General features: G+C 43.2%; 1 protein-coding gene across 2 annotated transcripts in view; it reads left to right on the top strand.

Annotated features, from left to right (window-relative positions):
• The window catches only part of SCD (stearoyl-CoA desaturase), a 60,581-nt gene that overhangs the window by 1,192 nt on the left and 37,765 nt on the right, over positions 1-21,624 (top strand). Inside the window, exon 1 of one of the 2 annotated variants that reach the window (XM_073585781.1) lies at positions 11,637-11,941. The exons of the other annotated variant lie outside the window; for it this stretch is intronic. The gene's annotated coding sequence lies outside the window, so the exon portion shown is untranslated. Of the gene's footprint in view, positions 1-11,636; positions 11,942-21,624 lie in introns of those variants that run through there. 2 annotated transcript variants of the gene reach the window in all.

The following is a 21,624-nucleotide window of genomic DNA, read 5'->3' as shown; positions in this document are numbered from 1 at the left end:
CAGGATCGCCGCGTCTGACAGGTGAGTAGCGACCCCCGACCCCTGCGATGTCGCTGGTGAGATCTGCCTGTGTGGCAGCTCACTAGCGACCACTTAGCGATGCACCAGCAATCCATATCGTTGTCGGGATCGCTGGTGCATCGCTATGTGTAACGGTACCCTTATTCCATAATAAACAGAGATTTAATTGGATAGAGACAAACTTGTATTCAAGTCAATAGTGTCTGAGCCAGTCTATTGCTATGCCATTTTCTGATTCTGATAGCACATCCTTTTTAAATGTGCTGGAAATGCTACTTTATTAAATGTACTAATATATTTTTATTATCTTAATTACCCCAATTTCCCAATTTTCAGACCAATCTGCACTACTTGTTTCAACACAGAAACGCAGCTCCCCACTTGCCTTTGACGGCGCATGACTAGTAATGTGCTTCCAGGGGTCTGTCTGACTCAGTTCTAGTCTTCCAGATGACCCTTTATGCACATCACTAGTCAATTGCTCGTACAGAGAAGGCAGGGATGCTTTGCAACAAATTTGTTTTATTTGGCAAGATTAAAAAAAAGTGTGAGCCAGTTCTAATTTTCCCATCCACAATGTTGACTCAAAGATCCATTATTCACAACCCATCAGTGTAGAAGTTTCCAAACACACTGTACCCTGAGTCACAAGAATGTATAAAAGGAAAACAGCCAACACTTATCGTCATCACAAGAGTCTTTTTGTTAAAAAATATTTACAAAGAAAACACATTTTCTCTCAAATGCCACTACAATCATAGGTTCAACAAAAGCAATACCATAAGCAGACAAATAGAGAGGCACTTATTCCTGTGTTTCTCTTCGCCCCATTAATAGCCATTTTCTATTTTTCCTTTTTCCTTCCCTTTTTCTAAGAGCCATAACTTTTTTATTTTTCCATCAATACAGCCGTGTGGGGGCTTGTTTTTTTGTGGGACGAATTGTACGTTTGAATGACACCATTCATTCTACCACACAGTGTACTGGAAAACAGGAAAAAAACTTCCTAGAGCGTTGAAATTGCAAAAATAGTTCAATTCCACAATGTTTTGGGGGGGCTTACTATATACCATGTTCACTAAATGGTAAAACTGCCCTGGCAATATGATTCTACAGGTCAGTACAAGAATGCAGATATTGCACATGTATAGTTTTTTCTTTATGTGATGGAAAAAATTGGAATTTTTAAAAAAAATTTAGCTTTTGCTGCCATTTTCCGAGACCGTAGCATTTTCATTTTTCGGGATATAGGGCTGTCGTGAGGGCTTTTTTTTTTTTTTGCTGTTAAAGGAACATGATGGTTGATTAAATCAGCCATCAATTGCAGGGAAAGATGTAGGCTCTGCATGCGAGTCCGTATCAAAGTCAGGGACATGACATATGATGTATACACTCACTGGCCACTTTATTAGGTACACCTGTCCAACTGTGTGTTAAGACTTAATTTCTAATCAGCCAATCACATGGCGGCAACTCAGTGCATTTAGGCATGTAGACATGGTCAAGACAATCTCCTGCAGTTCAAACTGAGCATCAGTATGGGGAAGAAAGGTGATTTGAGTGCCTTTGAACGTGGCATGATTGTTGGTGCCAGAAGGGCTGGTCTGAGAATTTCAGAAACTGCTGATCTACTGGGATTTTCACGCACAACCATCTCTAGGGTTTACAGAGAATGGTCCCAAAAAGAAAAAAAATCCAGTGAGCGGCAGTTCTGTGGCCGGAAATGCCATGTTGATGCCAGAGGTCAGAGGAGAATGGGCAGACTGGTTCGAGCTGATAGAAAGGCAACAGTGACTCAAATTGCCACCCATTACAACCAAGGTAGGCAGAAGAGCATCTCTGAACGCACAGTGCGTCGAACTTTGAGGCAGATGGGCTACAGCAGCAGAAGACCACACTGGGTACCACTCCTCTCAGCTAAGAACAGGAAACTGAGGCTAAAATTTGCACAAGCTCATCGAAATTGGACAGTAGAAGATTGGAAAAACGTTGCCTGGTCTGATGAGTCTCGATTTCTGCTGCGACATTCGGATGGTAGGGTCAGAATTTGGCGTAAACAACATGAAAGCATGGATCCATCCTGCCTTGTATCAACGGTTCAGGCTGGTGGTGGTGGTGTCATGGTGTGGGGAATTTTTTCTGGGCACTCTTTGGGCCCCTTGGTACCAATTGAGCATCGTTGCAACGCCACAGCCTACCTGAGTATTGTTGCTGACCATGTCCATCCCTTTATGACCACAATGTACCCAACATCTGATGGCTACTTTCAGCAGGATAATGCGCCATGTCATAAAGCTCGAATCATCTCAGATTGGTTTCTTGAACATGACAATGAGTTTACTGTACTCAAATGGCCTCCTCAGTCACCAGATCTCAATCCAATAGAGCATCTTTGGGATGTGGTGGAACGGGAGATTCGCATCAGGGATGTGCAGCCGACAAATCTGCGCCAACTGTGTGATGCCATCATGTCAATATGGTCCAAAATCTCTGAGGAATGCTTCCAGCACCTTGTTGAATCTCTGCCACGAAGAATTGAGGCAGTTCTGAAGGCAAAAGGGGGTCCAACCCCTTACTAGCATGGTGTACCTAATAAAGTGGCCAGTGAGTGTACGTGCATCATTTGTTCTGAAGGAGTTAAGACTTGTGCGGATTAGGCTTTGTTCATATCTACGTTAGCAGCCTCCATCACCCTTGTTTGTCAGGTGAAATGATCTTTTGTTTTTTTGTGTGTAAACAGGACTTATTACAGATTGTTCAGTGCACCTCTGAAGAGTGGTCTGTCTGTGTAAAGAGGGTATTGAATGACCACTGAACGGCAAACATAGTGCCGATCAGCAGTTTTCTAAGGCCGAGGTCAGACTTTCAAGAAACTCGGACGAGTCTCGTACGTCAATACCCGGCACTGCTGCACTGCTGCCGGCACTCGGATCTGAGCATTCAGCAACATGTATTTCTATGCAGCTGAACGCTCCGATCTGAGTGCCGGCGACACTGCCGGGTATTGACGTGCGAGACTCGTCCGAGTTTCTCGCAAGTCTGACCCCTACCTTATGCTTCACATCGCATAGTGTAGATGCATCATAAGTGTCTTAAAATGAGTCACATTTTATTGAAGCGGTGTATCTCGATTTTGGTAAAACAAAAATTGCTTTAGGTAAGCCAATAAAAAGGTGATGTAAGTTAGAAAAAAACTGCCTAAAATTTCAATTAAGATGCACCACAAATCTATTATACCATTCCGCTGAAAAAAAATTTGCAGAATTTCAATCTGTCTGCTCTGATTTAAGCAGTCTATATTTTTGACAATATTTATAAATCTGCCAAAACACATTTATGCCTAATATATGTATTCAAGTTTTGCTGAATATTATAAAGGATCATGTGAATTTTGCTTAGCAAATCTCAATACTGTAGCAAATTAATCTATCAAGTTTATAAACTGGAAAGATTGGGGCACATCTGTCAATAGAACTACCTATTTACACCACAATGAATACGTATAAAGAAAAAAAAAATTATTAGTGCAAATGGTTCCAAAATTAATAAATCATTCAAAATAAAAAATAGCTTTGGTGCAGCCTATAACAGTAGGCATGCTTACTCTGGAGTAGAGTGGATCAATGATCCGTACACCATACACTCCAAATAGTACACAGGAAATACTAGAATCTAAATCATAAAGGCAGCTATAGATCTGCTAAGGTGTATACCAAGTGTGGAGAAGAGATTTGGTGGAAAATTCATAAAAAACACAAAGTGGACCAGGAATCCATCACACCCTGGTTTGGTTTGGATGCAGTGAACCACTTGTCCCCTGAGTGTTTACTTCTTCATCACATCACAGATTTTTTCTCTGTACCTGGTATACAGGGCCGGCATTAGGGTCAGGCAGACCAGGCATCCGTCTAAGGCTCCTGCTCCTCCAGGGGCCCCCAGCCAGTAGCATGCAGCTAATAGTGGCACACCACGCAGCCGCTATGTGGCCCATGAGTAAGAGGGGCCCGGTGCCCCCCCCCGCATTCAACTTATCATAGATCCCGATAAAGTTGAAAGCAGTGATGGAGGAGAGAGTGTCAGATGACACTCCACGTGTGCCAGCAGTGGAGCTAATGAGACGCTCAGGAAAAGACAGAGCAGTGAGGGAATGAGAAGGAGAGGTAAGTATTATGTGTGTATATGCATTATAGAGTGAGAGTGTGTGTTTCTGTGCATTATACTGTGTGGGGGGACTGCAGTACACTGTGTATGTGGGGGAACTGTAATATACTGTGTGTGGGGGGACTGCACTGTGCTGTGTATGTGGGGGCACCGCACTATACAGTACTGTGTATGTGGGGGGCTGCATTATACTGTGTACGGGGGGCTGCACTATACTGTGTGTGTGGGGGACTGTATTATACTGTATGTGGGGGGCTGCACTATATTGTGTGTGTTTGTGGGGGGGCTCAATTTTACTGTGTGTATGGGGATGCTTTATACTGTGTGTGAGGGGCTGCATTATACTGTGTGTGGGGGGGCTGCATTAAATTCCAAGGGGGATACATTATACTCCGAGGGAGACTGCAGTATACTCAGAGGGGGGTTGTAGTATAGTCTATCAAGGACCATGGGGAGTGAATTCTACTATATGTAGTATATGGGTCCTGCATTATACTGTATCGAGGACTATCTGTCCCCATCATTCTTCCTAAGCCGGAGAAAAGAGGCCGGGAAACAAGCGTCAAACAACTTCATTATTGTCGATTACGCTCATTTAGCGGCCTAAACTCAGCACATGTAAATACAACAGAAATGTTTCTGTGTGATGGTGCAATATGCGAGCATTTGGGGCCCCACTTTAAACTTTTCCCCAGTGCTTCACTTTGTCTACAACCGGCCCAGCTGGTATAATACACCTAGTAGATTTATAGCTGCCTTTATGATTAAGATTGTTGCGTTTCCTAAGTACTATTTGGTGTGGGGTAGCGTATTTGGTATATGATTCGATGATCCACTCTACTCCAGACTTCTCACTTCACTAGACTGATATTATCCATTTTTAGGTCTTTTGACAATTTTAACGCATTCTTACCTCATATATCTATTTATACTTTTGCTAAGCACATGGCAGGTTTACTAGGTATGTTCTGCCTGGGCAGGGTATATTCTGCTAGGGCAGGGTATGCTCAGGTGCTGTTTCCAGGTGTCCCAGCCACAAGTCTTTTCCTTGAACCCTCACTTTTTTGTTGTGTTTTCATATTTTTATCTGGCCTCAATATTTTTATGATATAAGAAAGAGTTTGATTATTTTAATGCTGCATAAAATAAATATATACATATTGCACACATCGGATAGCAAACCATGTGATCTGATTACATACGATATGTGGAGTCTGAGCATGTCCCTCGGAGCTGAAGAGGTAACTACAGGTCGTCAGCCATTTGACACATCAGAACAGCAGGTTTGAATCATTTCCTATTAATTCCCTCCAGGCTTACAGTCCAGCTTTGGGCGCATGCTCTGTTCCCACAGACAGGGCCAGGGCTTGTAGAACAGTGAAGAATACAGAGAAAGCCAGCAAGTCTACGTCATGCAAACCAATGTGAATACTGCTGCATTCAGGCCATAGCTTTTAGCGAATATTGCAATAACAAAGCACGGTAGATATAACAATCAAGCAGGGAAACCGCTTTCCTCCACTGCCGGGGAATATCTATCAGAAGTAACCATTTCAATAGTTTTATGACTGCAGTGCTTGTGCAGAGGCTTTCAGCATTGACACTGCTCTGTCTTTGTATACCAAACGTGATCCATGAGATGATGTCACAACGGCAGTTTGGGATCGTATGTAAAGGGTTAACCTACTACACAAATGAAGAGAAAACATATAGTCAGTTATTTCAGAAGGAGATCCGATAGATTTTGATGTTTGTATATATAATCCTACAAACAAGAGGAAGCAACTGCCAAATATTTAGAAACAACTTTACATGCTTTATTGAACATATACAGTACAATACTTATTAAAAGATACAAAAAAACTGCAAGCACAGGATATAATGGTATCTAACCAAATGAATACTGTATAAGTTTTATACTCTATATAGGAAAAATTGACCCATAGATTAACATACAGTGAATGGTAAAAAAATAATGTATGGATCACATAAAAAAATGCTAAATAACCAGGGTATTTCTAGGGAAATATTGCTGGCTCATGAACCAATTTGTCAAGTATCAGTCAATCCCCTAGAAGATCCTGGACATACCAGTATTCCTTCCTATATGATAGAAAAATAGTTGTAAATACTTATGTCCCACCAAAAAATTGAGAAAAGTATTCAAGGTGTGATACCTTTTTTTTGGGGGGGGGGACATAAGTATTTACATCTATTTTTCTGACTAACACGGTACCACAATTTTATTTTGTATTGTACATAACTATATGATAATGATGCATAATAGCACTAAACTACTTTTTTAGCTTATTGATGTCCCAAACATAAAAGGTTCCACAGTGCTCAGTCTGGGTTCAAAACCATAGTGTAGGGGAAAAAAATATTACAGCAGTGTGCAAATAAGCAGGTATTAACTAGTTATTGTCACCAACATGCTAAAGTGCCATGTGGTCAATATAGGTTCAAATACCATAGTTTGAAAACAAGTGATAATGCAGTGTGCAAATTAGCAGACAGTGCAAAGAGGAGGGAAACTTATGGCGATAAATAATTCATGATCTGTTTGTGCAGTACGGAGACCTGACGAGCGTTTCGAGTTAGCTTCTTCCTGGGGAGAAGAAACCCCCCAGGAAGAAGCTGTATTATTTGGTCCCCAGCTATGGTATTGAATCCATCCATACTGAGCATTTTGGAACATTTTTGATTGGGATAATAATTAGCTATTAGCAGCCTAAGTGCTTTCATGTGAGCATCATTATCTTGCACACTGCATCATTGCTAGCTCCCTAACTATGGTATTGATCCTATACTGAACACATGGCACTTTAGCATGTTGGAGACAGTAACTAGTTAAACCTGCTTATTTGCACATTGCAATATTATTTTTTCCCTAAACTACGGTTTTAAACCCAGACTGAGCATATTGTGGCACCTTCTATGTTTGGGACATCAATAAGCTAATTAATCAGTTTAGTGCTATTTTGTGATCATCATTATCGTATAGGACAGAATACTGATATTTCCAGGATCTTCTAGAGCAGACCTGGGCCACATCCGGCCCTCTGGCTGTTCCAATGCAGTCCGTGGACTGAGACAACCGAGGAGCTGAAAGCAGTGGCCCACAGTCAACACCGTGTCCGCAGATTGTTGTCTCCGCCCGCACGCAGTCTCTGCTCTCCATCCACGCAGACTGCATTGGTGAAGGAGGGCCACTTCCTCCACCAATCAGCATGTGAAACAGCTGACGCGATGACGTGATGTCATCGTGTCAGCTGTGTACTGCGGAGAGTCAGCGCACCGTAGACAGAAGCATAGCAGAGCGCCATGGGAACAGGAGAAAGGTGAGTATGTGTTTATTTATTTATGTGTATGGTATGTTTGGCTGCACATGGGAATGCTATATGGCTCTTATGGACATAGGGAGGCTATATGGGTCTTGACATTGGGAGGCTATGCGTGTCTTATCATAGACATGGGGAGGCTATGGAGGTCTTAACATGGACATGGGTAGAGGCTGTGTGGGCTTCATGCTGGCCATGGGGAGGCTGTGTGGGGCTCATATGCTGGACATGAGGAGGCTGTGCTGGCCTCAGATGCTGGACAGGGGGAGGCTGTGTTGGCCTAAGATGCTGGACAGGGGGAGGCTGTGTTGGCCTCAGATGCTGGACATGGGGAGGCTGTGTTGGTCTCATACGATATATTAAAGGGGCTGTATTTGGGTTCAAATGGTATATAGGGGGATGTTAGCATACTTAATTCTGCTCAATATTAAGTGATATAATTGATCTTAGTATGATTATTAATATAATAATTATAGTTAATATGTTGATATTATTATTGAGTAGAATTAATTTCAGCCTATTGGTTCAGTCCTCCATAACAGTCATTGTCTCTCGTGTAGCCCCTTGAGAAAATTAATTGCCTTCCCCTGTTCTAGGGGATTGACTTTAATGACTGATACTTGACAAATTGGTTCATGAGCCAGCCATATTTCCCTTAGAATACCCCGGTCATTTAGCATTTTGTATTGTGATCCACACATTATTTTTTACCATTCACTGTATGTAAACCTATAGGTCAACTTTTTCTATGTAGAGTATAAAACTTATACAGTATTTATCTGGTTAGATAATATAATATCCTGTGCTTGCAGTTTTTTGTATCTGTATCCCCTATCTTTTAATAAGTATTGTACCACATATGTTCAATTAAGGGGTGTAAAGTTGTTTCTTAATATTTAGCAGTTGCTTCCGCATGTTTGTAGGATTATTTATGATATTGGAAGTGCCATTAATCTAGGCCCAGTAATTATCTGATCTTGATGTTGCAGACATCTGTCCTGAAAAGATTATTATTTATTTAGTTTTCCAGCACCAACCAATGGTTCTATGGTGCTATACATGAAAACAGTTTTCAGAAAGAATAAAAATACAAATTACAGTGAACAAACTTACAATGACAGACTGATACAGATGGGAGAGGACCCTGCCCTTGTGAGCTTACAGTCTACCAGAAATGTGGAAGAGACAGTAGGTTGGGGGAGAGAGGCTGCGGCAGCTCCACTGGTTGTAGGGTGGCAGTGAGTTATTGTAGGCTGTAAACCTGCTTGAAAAGATGTGTTTTCAAGTTGCGTCTGAAAGTTCAGAAACTGGCGGATAGTCAGATGTGTTGTGGCACAGAATTTCAGAGTATGGGGGATGCTCGGGAGAAGTCTTGGAGGCAATTGGATGTGGAATGTATGTGTGGAGAAGAAAAGAAGGTCTTGAGAGGACCGGAGTTTATGTGTTGGAAGGTAACGGATTATCGTGGGTCTGTCACCTGCTTTCAAAATGCAAACTGTATACATTATAGCATAGATCTCTGAGACCTGAGGCACATACTTACTTTGAAAATCCATGTCAGAATAGCTGTATCATTTTTTATGAAAGTCACATACTTAAACTCAACCTCCATCAACAGAGCCTGATTGCCAGCTCTTCAGTGTACCTACTGCTACTGAAATTTCTCTTTGTCCAGTACAATCTGTAGCTGTCTGTCAAGCTTGAAAGACAGTGACCGAATGCATAAAAAAAAAATCACATGAATGAATACATCTTGAATCAGGAGCAATCTCACTCTTTAGGCTAAGACTGTATTGAGACATGTGTTGCGCAAATTGAAAACATCTGCACAACTTGTCTGTGATCAAATCACAGATAAGTCGCACACAAGTCGCTTGTGACTTGGATTGAATTCTATGGCAAGTGAGTTGTGTGCAACTCGCGACAGAAAACCCAAAACATTTGCAACCTCATGTTTGCGATTCTATGTCGCAGGAGGTCACAGCATAGGAAATCATTTTATATGATGTCTCAATGCGACACTGCGATTTCAATGTTGAGCGACACATGTCTTGACTATGCTCAAAAAAAGCTCATTTTAAGATCAGGATTATATAGTCATTCAGACATGGATGTTTTTAACGTAAGTAAGTACACCTGGTCCGGACAGGTCTAAGCAATGCATGTAATAATGTCTGCAGTTTGTAATCGGAAATCTGGTGTCTTATCTGCTTTAAATAGGTTGTCTACTACTTTTACATTGATGGCCTATCCTTAGCATAGCTTATAAATGTCTGAGCGGCAGGAGTCCAACACCCGGCACCCCCACCGATCAGCTGTTATCGGTGGCATTGGCCAAAAATACTTACTTGCGGAGCTGTCCGTCCACTTGTAGCGGTGATACTGCACATTCACCTCCTATTAAAGTCAATAAGAGGAGGATGTGCAGTATTCTACGATGGCCACTACAAGTAGATGAACAGCTCCGCAAGCAAGTAGTTCCGGCCAACCGCCTCTGCCGACACCGATAACAGCTGATCGGCGGGGGTGCCTGACCCTGGCCGATAAGACATTTATGACCTTTGCTAAGGACATTAATGTAAAAGTCGTGGACAACCCCTTTAATTCACAGATTTAATTATTTTACTACAGGGTCCAAATGATAATAAACAAAGAGCAAGAGAATATCTCTAGTCAAATGTTTTATATTTACCAATTCTAATCCTGTGCTTTACTGTTCATGCAATACCATGGAATATCTGATCTAAATAACACAGAAGTATATATAAATATATTGTCATATACTGTATGTGCATATACAGTACATCATATCTAACACTGCAGTAGCATGTAAAGTATATTAATAATATCAGACCGGCCACAGGAGGAGAGTCATTCTAAGGGTACTGTCACACTAAGCGATGCACCAGCGATCCCAACAACGATATGGATCGCTGGTGCATCGCTAAGTGCTCGCTAGTGAGCTGCCACACAGGCAGATCTCACCAGCGACATAGCAGTGGTCGGGGGTCGCTACTTACCTGTCAGACAAGGCGATCCTGACGTCCTCCCGCCCGCGTCCATGCGTCGCTCGTCAGCGCCGCAGGAAGCCCAGCAGGAAGCGGGCGACGAGAAACGGCCCAGGCCGTTCTCGCGCGATCAGCGATAACCAGCGGGGGAGCCGGTTGGAGGTAAGTATCAGACTTAGCGAAACTAGTGATGTTATAGCGATATTGCTAGCGATATCGGTTAGTGTGACAGGCCCTTAAGGCCAGGTTCACACAATCATCTAAAAAATTGTCAGTTTCATCCAGAAAACGCAAGACGTTTTTTTTTTGTACTTGTCATTCATGTGCACACTGTGCATAATCTGTGTTTTACAGCAGCAGCTGTTCATCATTCTCAGGACCATTTACAATTTCCTAATTTAAAGAACTGCATTGAATCTGTAAAGATCGGATGCTAGAAGTGTTTGTTTGCACACCCATTGACTTGAATGGGTGAGTCTCATCAGAATTACAGAAGAAACTAGAGCACGCTGTGATTTTTTTGCCCTGCTGCATTAAATAACATTGACGTGAATGCAGTCTGTTTTTTTACGTACAGCACTTGGACCGAAAATAAGGTCGTGTGAACAAATCCCAATACTGTAGGTCTTTTCTTATTACTATAAAAATACTTCACTTGATGTAACTATGAGACATTACAAAATAAAACACAACAGATCAAAACATAAGAACAAAACTCCAATCAGGTGACAAGACGCCAAAATCAGACACAAATCACAAAGAAATAAACCAGAAATGGAAACAATATGAAGCTTCTGTGACTGCAATGTGTTAGTGTGAGGATGAGCCTCCTGCTGTGGGCAGTTTTGCTGTTTCTGTGGTTATGCTACAGCTGTGTTACTGCAGTGTCCGGTACAATGATTTGCTAGCTGTCTCTGTATCCTTCCCTGAATTACATATATTTGTGAGGCACAAGTCATCTTCCTGGTAACGAAGGGTTAATAGCTTGAGTTAATAGCTGGAGGTGTGTGTGTGCTCAAATTCCGGCTTGTTAAGCAGTCAGAAGTCAGCAGATTGCTGGCGACCAATGGAAGTGAGCAGATCATGTGGCACCAAATGTCACTACGCCAATAGAATGGCCGAGCTCTTACTGGATTAATGTACGGGCATCATTATCATTTCAATCCCCTCCGTCAGCAGCAGCAGCAGCAGTAGCAGCAGCAGTAGCAGCAGCAGTAGCAGTGGAGGCAGCAGGGCACAGCTTCATTGGGTATCACATGTCCCAAGCAGCCATCATTCCCTTAACCAATAGCTGCAGCAGAGCCTGGGCATCATCTGTACACAGCATTCATCTCTGCAGTATATGACAGATTATTATTACCCATTGCTGCAAAGCAAACTGCGGAGAAACCAGGATCCAGCACATAGCAGGTACCAATGCACTGACCGCCTGGCACCGCGGCTCCCGCAGACGGGTGACGACACGCACCGCGTAGATTCCTTTGTGCCTTTTCACGTGAAGCTGTAATAGGAAATTATTCACCCTAGTCTAGATCGCTGTATTATTTGCTTTTTTTTCACTAGTCGTTTTTCTTTTGTGCTTTGTATTAATTGAATGGATCATGAGGGCATACTAAATCTAGGACACATTTAGAATTTCCCTGGTGCCCTGGCAGCATTAATAATCCATTTGTTTCTGTATATCTGTAGACATCTAATGTTTATGCTCCGCTTGGGGTGAGCTGTGTATGATGCCGCATGTAATGTAGCTAAAATGTCTTTGGACTGATATAAATATCTATGTATTCTATTACAAATGTATACCCCCAATCATGCATTGTATAAGCAGTATGTTTGTATGATTTCAGGGGGAGGATATAAGGACATATCTATTAATATAGGTGCGAGCGATCTCCATTTATGTAAATTAGGGCTTGCTGTTCTATATTAGGCTGCAATTCTCCTTTGCTACAAAAAAAGAAGGATGTTGCGCATGTATGGGCTGCAGGACATGCGGCATCTCAGAAAGGGCAGAGACTCACATTTCGGCTTCATATATAGGACATGGATATTATTATGACGCCTGTCTTTACTGTCAACACCCCCAATTAGGTGAATACATTGGCACAAATCACAAAATTAATCAGAAGTAGTGATCACGGCATTCTAAATGTATCACACTGAAGAATGCCAAGGGGCACGCCAGCAATTTTTTCTATGAAATGTTCATAATATGGCATTGTGCATAGAGGAAAGTGTGTGCGACGTTCTGCTCTCTCTCTCTGTGGTGCTTGACAACATGCTGGCTGCCTTGCCTTACTGACTGAGGCCTTATTCACACATCAGTATGTTTGATCAGTATTTCATCAGTATTTGTATGCCAAAACCAGGAGTGTCTCCAAAACAAAGAACAGACATCAGTCTTTCAATTATATTTTTTCTAGGTAAGTTCCATTCCTGGCTTTGGCATACAAACACTGACGTGTGAATGAGCCTTAAGACGAGGTGGGCTAGTTTGTAGGATACATAAATGTAGATGTAGAAGCAATGACACATTTCAGGAAAGTTCAATTGCGTTTGCATTTGCTTCCATATTGTACAGACCTCCGTTTTCATTGAGACACCATATTTGTGCGGAGAGCAGGCCTTTGTTCATGGACTGTCTCTTATGTTACTGCTTTGCAGTCATTTTTTTTTTCATTTGTGCTAATTGTTGTGATGCGACATCAAGTGTCAGGATTACTGCATGCAGTATACGTGGGGGCTCATTAAAGGAAAAGCCACACTGCACAACATCTGCCAAAGAGAGAAATGTATCCCTATTGAGGTTAGAATAAATTTGGCAAAATATGAATAGCCATACTGTATATACAGTGCCAGTAGTTGTCAGAATGGAAATATGATGAAGAATTCAGAAGCCAAGTATAAAGCCTAAGCAGAAAGCCAGGAATGTATAAGACTAATATTATGTGCTTTCATAAAATTAAACTAATATTTTTGGGACCTTCATAAATAAGCAAATCCTGAATACATACTAATCTTCTCTTTACAAGAGGGAATGATCAATAATTAGGCATATAAGCCACAGGCAACTGTAATTCCCCGATGCAATCTTGCCTGCAGTTACTGGGTATCTAACCACAGACCACAATTTTCGGATAGATTTGCAGTGCAGTATTTGTAAATGTGATTTACGGTATCCTTTCAAGCTTATTATTGAACCTCTTATAATTGTAAGAGTGCCAGGATATTTTATATGTTAGTGTACATTCACCAGTGTTGTACTCTGAATAAAAATGGCATTTTGATGTACTCGAGACATTCGAGGAATCTTTGGGGAAAGGATTAAAGCTCGAGCTTTTTTCTTTTGGGGTGCTGTTTACATAATTGGATGCAATCTTGCTTCTTTTAGTACAATATTACTTTGGGTGTATAATACGAATCAGGCCAGGAATTGCTCTAATTAGCATATGCTGCATGCTTATAAATGGCGACTTTGCTGTTAGTTGGAGGCATTGTTTAGCAGATGCCTTAGCACCTGTTGACACACAGTGCTCTAAGCTTTTCATAGATGCTTTTACTGAGCTATGAGTCACTTGAATCCTTGTATTTTCTGCAAAAGTTATAGAAAGTTCTTTGGTTTGGTTTATATGTAGCATAGGCAAAAGCTGGAGAATCTGTTTTAGGCCGCGGTCAGAATTGTGAGAAACTCGCACTAGTCTCTCACATCAATACCCGGAAGACAGAAATACAGGCAGCTGAACGCTCCGTTCCCGAGTGTCGGCGTCAGTGCCGGGTATTGACGTGCAAGACTCGTGCGAGTTTCTTGCAAGTCTGACCCCGGCCTTTTTCACAAAAACCCTTCACTAATCTTATATTCTCCTTATAATTCTGCTCAGTAAGCCTCCAAAGCACAGCTACATTGGAAGTAAAATAAATGATTTACGGTGCCCATGACACATGAAAGAAGTGGAAATTGAATGCCATAATAAAACAGGGCAGGACTACAGGACTATTCCAGACTGCCTAGACATTTTCCATCGGCACTTAAAGCACTACTTCAGCATTTTTTTTTTCACTGCTGGAATGCTGCTTAAAAGTCCCCTTCCCCCTGTGTGATAGTCACCTTCTGGCATTTTCATCTTTTTTCACCACCGATCCAGTCCTTCTCCTGCAGTTTGTGGCCTGACGGGTGCTCCAGTGGTTCATGGAGCAAGTCAATGTAAGTCTATGAGAGCCTTGTTCTGACATCGCTCAGGCCCTAATAGACTTGCATTGTGGTCTTGTGATGTAGCTCCTGACTTCCAACCAGTCAGAAGTTGCGGTCCCAAGATGGCGTCACGGGATCGGAGCAGAAAAACGATGAGTGGGTGAGTATATGACTGGGGCAGGGGACTTACATTGAAAGATCACACAAGTGGTGAAAAAACATTGGTGCTTTAAGTTTGTAAGATCCATTTCCATTTGTATATAATGGATTCTTATTGAAAGTTTACTAAAAAAAATTTAAGGGGTTTTCCATTTTTGGAAAACCTCTGTCACCAGGCGCAGCTTATTACTTTGTTAAACTGCGCTTTTCACAACTTCCCTGGGTCCAGCCCTGAGTCTATGCCACTGCTCCCATTGTCTGTAATTGTATGCAGCGCTGACATCATGTTGACAGCACTGCAGGCAATCAGTGAGCTCAGCAGTTGATGTTTGTCCCAAGTATAACAGTTCACTTCCCAACCATTTCTCAATACTAATGATTCTGCTGAAGCCTGGGATCTGCAACAACAATTACCCGGCTTGATTGCAGTAGAATACTTAGGGTAATTCTTCCTTCAAGTGACTTAATACTTCACGTGTCATCCTGAGATAATCACCTTTTCAGTAAACTTTTCAATTTGACAGTCATCAATTATTTCTCTTATAATAATAGTCATTTATCTCTACCCACGGAAATGTCAAACCCAGCACTACAAAGAGCCTATCTTCAGGTTGAGGGGCTGCTTCCCATGATGTCATCCATAAACCCGATTATGAGAGAACCTGAATATCTCATGTTCAGAAGATGGTGTACTTTCATTAAGAAATAGGTGTTTTATGTTGAGATTGGACTAATGTTTCAGTACATTCATCATTAAACTTGCATTACTGCCAGCAAAGACAGGACGTGATAAATGACATACAGTAAATAAAAGCAGGGTGGTATGTTGCACTTTCACCTACTGACCTAGTTATATGGAACCATAGCATTGCATGTGCAACAAAAGCTTTTGAACTGCAATAACCCAATGAGTGGGAAGGGAAGAACCGCATGACTTCTCAGAGTAACATAAGTTTATGGCTGTTATCAGCACATTTTTGTAATACAACATACCACAGTATAAGCATATGTCAGTTTTCCTCGAGAAAAGATTGCTCCAAATGAGTAAAGGCTTAATCAGGTCATATTGTGTTTGGAATCGCACTTTCTTTCATCATTCCTTATCTCACTAACAACGTTAATAATCGATAATATAAATCTATACCCTAATTAATGATCCCTTTTACTACTATTGCAATGATTCTTTTTACTGAACAAACTACACTTAACGAGTAGAGATGAGTGATTTTGCCTTTTTTCGGGTTGAGTCGGGTTTCATGAAACCCGACTTTCGCAAAAGTCGGGTCGAACGAAATCGGCCGATTATCGTGAAAAGTCAAAGGCCGACTGAAACACGTAACCCAATACGAGTCAATGGGGAAGAAAAGTCGGCAGGGAGTGGAGGACAGGAAACACACCTACAGTGCCCATTTTAATGCCAAAAACATCAATTCTTATTACTTAAGCTTGTCAACCTTAATTTACTTTATAATAATAGTTAGGCATTGAAAACAGGGGGTTATTTGGCTAAAGTTGTGGGGGGGTAGGGCTGGCTCCAGATTTTCGTGGGCCCAGGGCCAAAGAGTGTCAATGGGCTCCTTTAACACATGCCACAATTCATGATCCTCTGATATGGCAGAGAAATAGCGGTATAGTACAATGAAAAATACTTCACTTCTTACATGACATGACTGATATCCATTTTAAATTCTCCAATAGCTCCAAAAACGGACAGTATATTACTCCATACAGTATTATGGCCACCGCATAGTGCGCTATACAGAGTAATGAGGCCCATATATTTCTCCATACAGAATCATTGGTCCCATATAATGTTCCATACAGTAAATGATGAGCTCCACATAATGCTACAGTATATGTTGGTCCCCATGGATGAGGCTCCACTGTCTTATGGGCCCAAATAATGCTCCATATATAATTGGCCCCATTTCTAATTCTTCACTGTATAATGGGCCCTGTAAATGCTGCTCCAGTGTCTGATGTCCACCTTTGGAATGCTCCAGTGTATGGTGGGCCCCATATATCATTCTCCAGAGTATAGTGCTCCCCAAAAATTGCTGTCCCAACATTGAAAACAATTAAATAAGTCTCCTCGCTAGGGAATCCCTGTACTAGTCTGGACTCCTCGTCGTCCCCATCTTCCATCTCTCTGCACTTGGACTGTTTAGGCAGAGGGCGTACAGACGTAATGTCATCGCGCTCTCTGACCAGAATGTCACTGTCAGGAAACGCGGAAGACGCCACGGCGGTGGAGCAGGGAGAGGTAAGTATTTCAACTTTGCAAGTGTTGTGATCCTGAGCAAGCAGGGGGGGCCCACTCGTTGGCGATGGCACTGGCACAGGGCCCCTCATAGTACGGCGGTGTGTCTGATGGCGGGTGACACTTTTGCATACTATGAGGGGCCCTGTGCCAGTGCCGTTGCCCATGAGTATGCCCCCCCCACCTGCTCAAGGAACCTGCACTTTCATCTGCATCTTCCTCTTTGTCACCGTGTAAGGTGGTATAGTATGCAGGAAGGGGAATCTGAGTTTCCTCTGGGTCAGATTCTGGCTGTGTAGAGTGCGAGGGGAATGTAGTGGTCTGGGTCAATGTACCAGCAGAATCATCTAGCAGTGGCTGGGCATCAGTGCACTTGTGGCGCCCCCAGGAGTACAGTCGCCACAGTGGCATTACCTTCCTCCAAGGAGTGTGAGGTCATGCTTGGGAGCAACGAAGGATCTCTCTAGCAGTTAAACCAACACACCACACAGTTCCCACTCCATCCCAGCAGGGACACCTCTGAACCTGACTGCTGAGGAGTTGCTCTCTGTGGTCGGGAGAAGGGAAGTTAGGGCAGTCTGGGAAGGGAAGGGGAAGTGTGTGGATGTGAAAAGGGGAACTGGAGGATGAGCAGAGTTAAGGCTCACTCCTAGCTGGAGCGCATGGTCCGAATTCCGGTCTCCGAGTTTGTAGGGACACTGACGGTCCTCCAGCAGAAACCGGAAGAAGTAGCAGCTGTAAATGCTCTGTTCCCAACTAAGGCTCTGAGGCCCCAGCAGCGACTTGTGTGAGCCAGAAGGAAAAGGCTACGGCTGCCTGCCATACGAGAAAGTTTCAGAAGAGAGTCAACAGGGGGAACTTCAGTGAACTCAGTACTGCGAGTACCTTAGATAAGCACTAGAACAGAGGCCACACTACTTATTTGCAGAGACAGAATTCCTAATTTGCTTCCAGGCTGACCAACTCCTTCTCCATCTGTACTCTGGGTCCTGTACGACACTTACCAAGTACAGGTAAAGGAACTGCACGACTATGTCTGTCATCTTTCTCCTGCGCCTGGCGCACGGCTCTGCTACATCCTGCACTGCACACCATCTACCAACTCTTTCATCTGCCCTGCGACTACGGCCCTACCTGTGCAGGGCTTCTACATCTTAGCTGCACCACAACATCTGTCCCAGAGAAGTGACACTGCAGCGCTGGTCAATCTGATCAGAAACCACAGGTGGCGTCACATATCATTCATCTATAAACGTTATTCACCCCTTTGCATGGATGCCCATGTCCACAGACCGGGTCACTACCACCGTGACACATCCGTCTGAGACACCGGCCCGGTACCGATTAACCCCACTGCCCTGGCTGGCCACCCACACTCGATGTCAGATTCATCTTGGACTGGGGAATTCACGATTTGACTTGATTTTTCCCCTCTAACACTCTCGCACCCCTCCAATCTATTCTTAACTCTGCTGCCCGACTAATCCACCTGTCCCCCCGCTATTCCCCGGCCTCTCCCCTCTGTCAATCCGTGCACTGGCTCCCCTTTACCCAAAGACTCCAGTTCAAAACCCTAACCATGACATACAAAGCCATCCACAACCTGAGTCCTCCGTACATCTGTGACCTAGTCTCCCGGTACTTACCTGCACGAAACCTCCAATCCTCACAAGATCTCCTTCTGTACTCCCCTCTTATCTCCTCTTCCCACAATCGCATACAAGATTTCTCCCGCACATCCCCTCTACTCTGGAACTCTCTACCACAACATATCAGACTCTTGCCTACCATGGAAACCTTCAAAAAGAACTTGAAGACCTACCTCTTCCGACAAGCCTACAACTTGCAGTAACCACCGATCCACCAAACCGCTGCACAACCAGCTCTACCCTCGCCTACTGTATCCTCACCCATCCCGTTGTAGATTGTGAGCCCTCGCGGGCAGGGTCCTCTCTCATCCTGTACCAGTCATGACTTGTATTGTTTAAGATTACTGTACTTGTATGTATTATGTATACCCCTCCTCACATGTAAAGCGCCATGGAATAATTGGCGCTATAATAATAAATAATAATAATAATAACCCAGGCATGGTATGTGGGAAAGAGCTACATGGACTAATGTGAAGTGTGGCCTGCTGCATCATTCACTTTTGGTGGGGGTGAAGGACACAAGGAAAGGGGTTCTTCCTGACCAGGAGCCAGCACTTGACGACTCAGTGCTTGCATTTTTTGAAACTTCAGAAGAGGAGGCGATAGAGCTGGAGGCTGTGTCAGCAATGTAAGCCAAAACTTGTTCCTGAAGCTCCGGCTTTAAAAGCAGTTTACCTACTCCCAGAAAAGGGAGCCTTCGAGGCCTTGTGGAGCCAGACGATGACGCAGGCTCAACACCTCCTGCCATAGCTGCTATTGTGCTTTTGCCACTACCAGCAGATGCACCACCCCCACCACCATCAGAACCAGCTGGCAACCCCCCCACTTCCACGGCCTCTTCCACCATACTTCCTCATTTTTGGAAAAATGTACCCAAAATACCACCAGCTATATGGTACTGTAAAACAAGGTACAAGGTGTGCATATAGTATTGGGGAGAATTGGAAGCTCCCTAGAGATTTTAGGAGGCTGAACTATTATCTCAGGCCCACTATAGATTACACCTCAATTTAACAGGCTGAAATTGGCTGGTGTATGACAAAGTACAAGGTGTGTATATAGTATTGGGGAGAATTGGAAGCTCCCTAGAGATTTTAGGAGGCTGAACTATTGTCTCAGGCCCACTACAGATTACACCTCAATGTAACAGGCTGAAATTGGCTGGTGTATGACAAAGTACAAGGTGTGTATATAGTATTGGGGAGAATTGGAAGCTCCCTAGAGATTTTAGGAGGCTGAACTATTGTCTCAGGCCCAGTAGAGATTACACCTCAATGTAACAGGCTGAAATTGGATGGTGTATGACAAGGTGGGGGGTGTATATAGTATTGGTGAGAATTTGGATCTGACTAGAGATTTTAGGAGGCTGACAATGATGCTCTCAGTCCAAGTATGGACGCAGGCAGCCTAATAAGCAGGACTGCTTCACACAAAAGGGTGGAAAAATGAACGCTTGGTAATTGTGCAGAAGAGAGGAAGAAAAGTATTTTTGCTTTTAAAAAAGCAGTTTGCACAGCAGTGTGCAAACAGCAATGTAGCTATCAGGGAGCCTTATAAGGCAGCCTAATAACCAACAGAGCTGATGCACAAAAATATATCCTCCCCTGTCACTGCACACAAAGTGTTGTGTTGTAAGTGGAAATCGCTAACAGCAGAAGCAGTTTTTTGGTTCTTCTTCCCTGCCTAACGCTCTCCCTTATTCTGAATCAGCAGAAGCAACCTCTCCCTAATGCTAAGATCGGCAGAAGTAAGATGGCGGTCGGCGTTCACACCCTTTTATAGCCCCTGTGACGCCACACAAAGCCAGCCAAACACTTGCATGCCCTTCTCAAAGAAGATGGTGGTGACCGATGCCTATGTCATCGCGTTGCCCACTGTGTGCGCCCTCCATCATTGGCTGAAAAAGGGCGCTGGAAGTATCATTTGAAACGCGACTTTGGCGCTCTGGTCGCCGACCTTACGCTATGGTCGGGTTTCGCTTCATGAAACCCGACTTCAGCGAAAGGCGCCGACTTTTGAATTTGACCAACCCGTTTCGCTCAACTCTATTAACGAGGACACGATGAGAACAACACCAGGTAGCATCATATGTACAGAAGCCAACAGTGCCAAATGACACACAAAAGCTAGACAAAAAACTCAAGCTCCATATAAGCATATAAATAGGACAAAGGAGCATATAAAATGCAGAAAAAATTTTTTTTCACATCATATAACAACATGTCTAGTAAATTAGTACAAAAATAGCACAATATAAGATACACTAAGGAGAAGGAGGCAATGAGGGTAAATATATCAGGACTCCGACAGATCCTTCTTTGGTGTCCCACACCTGGTCCTTACTGGTAAGCGCCGACCTGGGTATTTTTTCACTCTTCATGGGTTATATATAACTATCTTGGGCGGTCCACTGCCGGGACCTTTTTACCTGCAATTGGTGTTGCACACCATAGCTATGGGGTCTTTGTACTAGGTTTTTATCCTGAACGCAGCACTACTGTTTTTGAAATTGGTTATGTTGCCCTCCTTATCGATATTGCACATATGCTCTGCAGGGCAATTATCACCTTAATACATATATATATTTTTTTGGGGGGGGTTCATACATTCCTATTAATACCATCTGTGCTAGCGCTGTGTCCTGATATATTTACCCTCATTGCCTCCTTCTCCAAAGGCCCCCGTCACACATAGCGACGCACCAGCGATCCCGACAACGATATGACCTTGTCAGGATCGCTGGTGTGTTGCTACATGATTGCTGGTGAGCTGCCAAACAGGCAGATCTCAGCAGTGATCAGGACAGCGACGACGTGAGTAACAAGCGCGTACG

This window comes from Dendrobates tinctorius, unplaced genomic scaffold, assembly GCF_039654945.1.
Source record: "Dendrobates tinctorius isolate UK_male_01 unplaced genomic scaffold, ASM3965494v1 ptg000089l, whole genome shotgun sequence".
NCBI lineage: Eukaryota > Metazoa > Chordata > Amphibia > Anura > Dendrobatidae > Dendrobates > Dendrobates tinctorius.
This window is presented reverse-complemented; position numbering and strand designations above follow the sequence as displayed.